The sequence below is a fragment of the Triticum aestivum genome, unplaced genomic scaffold, assembly GCF_018294505.1.
Source record: "Triticum aestivum cultivar Chinese Spring unplaced genomic scaffold, IWGSC CS RefSeq v2.1 scaffold157602, whole genome shotgun sequence".
NCBI lineage: Eukaryota > Viridiplantae > Streptophyta > Magnoliopsida > Poales > Poaceae > Triticum > Triticum aestivum.
In genome coordinates this window covers 6,012-10,386 of record NW_025232016.1, presented here as the reverse complement: position 1 = coordinate 10,386, position 4,375 = coordinate 6,012, and the positions used below count along the sequence as shown (strand labels likewise).

The window sequence follows — 4,375 nt, the reverse complement described above, 5'->3', positions numbered from 1 at the left end:
GAGTGTGTTGGCGATGGGGATGGGGGAGAGAGGTTAAATGTGGTGCTGATGGCGAAGGTAATGGGTCCATATACCCGCGAAATGGGCGTGTTCCGGCTGGAAATTGGGGCTGATTTGCCACATGCCGGAGGGGAACGTGACGAAGAGCATTAGTTGGCACTCTTCCAGGTGGATACGTGGTTGCAACATTGTCAGGGCGGAAGTGGCAACTGCACGGACGACAACGGCATTGATCGGGCTGCACGCGGGAGGAAGAGACCGAGCCAAAAGTTTCCTCCCGCTCGAGCAGTTGGTGGAGGACGCATGCTCCAAACCAATGACCCACATTATTTGAAGGGTTGAATATGGAGCACCCTTCAATGCAGGCCGAAGACTGGATGACGAGTATGCTAAAATGACATTCTCAGTCAAAAGTCGCCATATTGGTCGGGCGACTGCTATAGAATCTGTCTCTTAGTCGCAAAAATAGAAAACTGGAAGCTGGACCACTAGATTGAGGATGGATGGCACAAATTCAATGGGACGGATGTGTACGCAGAAATGCACGCTTCTGTGCAAAAAGGACCCTTGTTTCTAACGAATTAGCTCCCGTAATAGTCCTAGCACTGATTGGGAAGGAGGCAGCGAAACGAAAAAGGGCAAGTGTTGACCTAAGACGTGAAATGACGAAAATGCCCTCGGTGGGGCATAGAAATAACAGGCGGTGGCACGTTGGAGGGCACAACACTAATTGCGGCAGTGTTTTTGGTTTGATCCGACGGTCGAGGTCTTCCGGGAGCGAGATCGAATGGTCGAAAACGCATCAAGAAATCGATCCGACGACCGAGAGTGCCCAAGCTCTAGAGCGCAGGGGCGCCCACGGTTCTTATTTCAGGATTTGCTCCCGTGATAGTCCCATCTGACCATCTCCCTTGTTGCTTCGCGGCGGCGCTCCAGATCCGGTGCCAAGCGCATCCCTTCCATTCCCCCGCTACTCCGACTCAAGGCCGCCATCGGACATCGCGCCCCACATCTCCGAGCGGCAACTGACCGTCGTCGCCACGGTGAGCTCCACGGCGGGGCTGGGCCCCGCCGGCGTAGGTGCCTTCGAGGCACCGCATGACGTTCACCGTGCCCGCCTCCGGCACATCTACGACGTGGATGAGCTCACCCCGTCCGCGCCCAAGCTGCAAGGTGGCCACTTCTCCCCTGCTTTCCTTTCCGGCAACGCCGCCCCTATGTACAATCATTTTATTACTATTTTGGGTAGTGGATTTGGAGAATTTGTGACATTCCACTCCGCAGTTTGTTTGTGTCAGTTTCCTTAACAAACGGCAATGCACTCCATATCCTTTGATGAAGGTTTAAAAACCTTCAACTTCGTACTACAAGTCAGGCTCATGTACTAGTGCATGCTTGTACAGGAACCGATCAAGTGCTTCTGCTAGCTCTTGTGTACGTGAGTGTCTCTTGGCGGAATTCAGTTTCGGCCATCTCAAACAGTCTCTCTTGGTATGTTATGTTCCGTTCCATCATTTCTTTCCCCCAGAGATTTCAAAATCCTCACTGACAAGGCTGAGCCCCGTGGTCTCGCTAAACCTGCATGCAGATCTTCGGCTCGACGAAATGCACCGGAGCACCACCCAGCGCCCGGGCCACCGCGGCGCCGCGGGCTGCCGCCAAGCGCGACCGCCTCAGCGCCCTCCCGGACGAGCTCCTGCACCACATCATGTCATTCTTGAAGGCGTGGGAGGTGGTCCGCACCTGCGTGCTCGCGCGGCGGTGGCGCCACCTTTGGGCGTCCGCGCCCTGCGTTGATCTCCGCGTGCGCCTCTCCACTGGCCGCTACGGCGACCCGCCTGAAAAGTTCCGCGACTTCGTGCACCGGCTCTTCCTCCTACGTGAAGCGTCAGCCCCCGTGGTCATGCTCCGCCTGCGGTCGAGCGACCAAGAAGCAGGCTTCACCGATGACGACGCCAGCGTGTGGATGAGGGCCGCCATCAAGCGCAACACGCGGGTTATCCATCTCACCGGGCGTTGTTCGGAGATCGCGTCGTTGGACCGCGTGTCGTTCATCTCTTGCCACCTCAAGGTCTTGAAGTTGTTGTATGCCATGCTCGACTACAGGATCCTCAGGCAGCTTTCTTCTAGTTGCACGTCTTTGGAAGTACTAGGTCTGAAGGATTGCTTGGTGGCGGGCCCTAGGATTGTGTCCGCCTCTTTGAAGACTTTAATCATGCTCGAATGCGAAATCAGTTGCGCCTTCTCCATTGCTGCTTCGAACCTCCTACTTCTACACCTCATCACACCTTACGTCCGAGTCCCATCATTCAAGAATTTGGGGTCACTTGTCACAGCTACTATCATACTTGATGACTTTTCCTTGGGTGATGATAATGAATACATCAGTGATGAAGATTATTGTGATGGAACTACTGATGATGACGGGGATGATAGCGACGATAATGATTGGACAAAGAGCTCGAAGATTCATGATGAGTCTTCCTTGAGTGATGGTGTTGGATATGATGATTTTATAAGGTTTGGATATGGACATGGTTTTGCTGAAGGAATTTACAGGCATGATCGTCACAAGGATAATTATGATTATGGTGGTGATATCGACAGCGATGACAATACCTATGCATACAGTGAGATTGCAAATGATGCAAAGTATGGCTACAAAGGTAAAAGCCTGATTTCCAATAAAGACAGTATCTATGGTGGATATAGAGAATGCAATGATGCGAAGATTTTAGGTGGCCGTTATATTCTTCAGAGTCTTTCAAGTGCCAGGACTTTGGAGTTGTTGACTGATGCTGGAGAGGTATAGCTGTCGCCACCTTTTACTATTTTCTGTATCTTCGAGTATATATGAAAATTTCCTTGAAATAGCCATAATTGTTTTTTTTCTTAACAACTTTTTTCTGATGTTTGCAAAAGAAATTTATGTTGCTCCCAACAGAATACACATGTACAATGAGCACATTTCTTACATAAGTAGCAACACCTGGTTAGAAAGGCACGGTTGGCTTGGAGAAGAGTTCAGATCAAGAAATTAGTAGTAGCTCCTTTCATCATCAAATGTAGTAGGTGAAATCAATGAGATATGGAAGTATGAAGCTTCAAGAGAGCATTATATATTATTTCAGATTATTGTTTGTTATTTTTTACATTCTTGAAGTAGTGTATCTTTTTAAATGATTACTGTTCAAATCGTTGTGTAATTAACTATTTTGAGTCTGCGTACCAGTATAACGGCAATGTCCCTTCACATTATAGAAAAGAACGAGGAATCATATTTTACCAATAGGTACTAATCATGGTAACACATCATTATATGTCTTAATTTCTTTCTCGTGGTTGGTATTTGTTTTCATCTCTGCATATTAAATAAACCTCTTGTATTCAATATATAAAATATAAATTGATTCAAATTACTATGTTTAATTGTTGAACACTCATTTTATGTGCAATATGTAGGTGGTTCTGAGTAGGGAACTGAATACATGTCCAAATTTTGGCAACCTGAAGACCCTGTCCCTTGGCGAATGGTGTATGACTGCAGACTTTGATGCATTAATTTTCTTGCTACAACACTCACCTAATATACATAAGCTCTTTCTCAAACTTAAAATTGTATGTGTAATTACATATTTGGGGCTTATGCTTACTTGATTATCTTTTAGTTTTGAGTATTTTAGCACATGCCTAACAACAACTTTTTTATCTGCAAAAGAACTTCAATACCAGAGAGGCATCAGAAACAGGTATCAAACTACAGGGAAGATCATTTACTTGCAAAGATCTTCGAATGGTGAAGATCACATGCTCAAAGGATGATGGGAGAGTCCATAAGCTGGCAAATTTGTTTATGGCAAATGGTATACCAGTCGAGAAAATTTATGTCCGCCACAGCGGGAGTGCTTGTGAGTCATACCTTCTCTTCAGATGGCATTTTGTATTTATTTTCATTATCAGCAGTTTTACTTGATTGTATGTTCCTTCAGACCGTCAGCAAATAGCACAGGATATTAAGCAGATTATATATGCACATAAAAACATGTGGCTTAGGTATAGGTATGCCGCCGGCCGGCCTGGCCCATGGCCTTTGCCACGTCATCGATCCGCGTCCTATGCCACGTCATCGATCCAGGGCTCTGCCGATCCGTGGCCGTAGCTATGCCGTCGGCATAGATTTGTGCTAATTTTTTTCTATTTTATTTTTTCTCATTTTTATTTTGTTTTCAAAATGAATTTGATTAACTTAAATATGCCTTATGTAAAAAAACATACCTTAATTATATATCGATCGCCCCCTCACGGACGTCGCTGCCGCCCTGTCACGGCGGGGGTAAACAGGACGGGGTACCTGGGGGGTAGCAATGCCGCCAGG

At 47.1% G+C, this 4,375-nt stretch overlaps 1 pseudogene; it reads left to right on the top strand.

Annotated features, from left to right (window-relative positions):
• The first annotated feature begins 13 nt into the window (after window positions 1-13).
• On the top strand, window positions 14-4,012 carry LOC123175888 (uncharacterized; annotated as a pseudogene).
• Window positions 4,013-4,375: the final 363 nt, after the last annotated feature.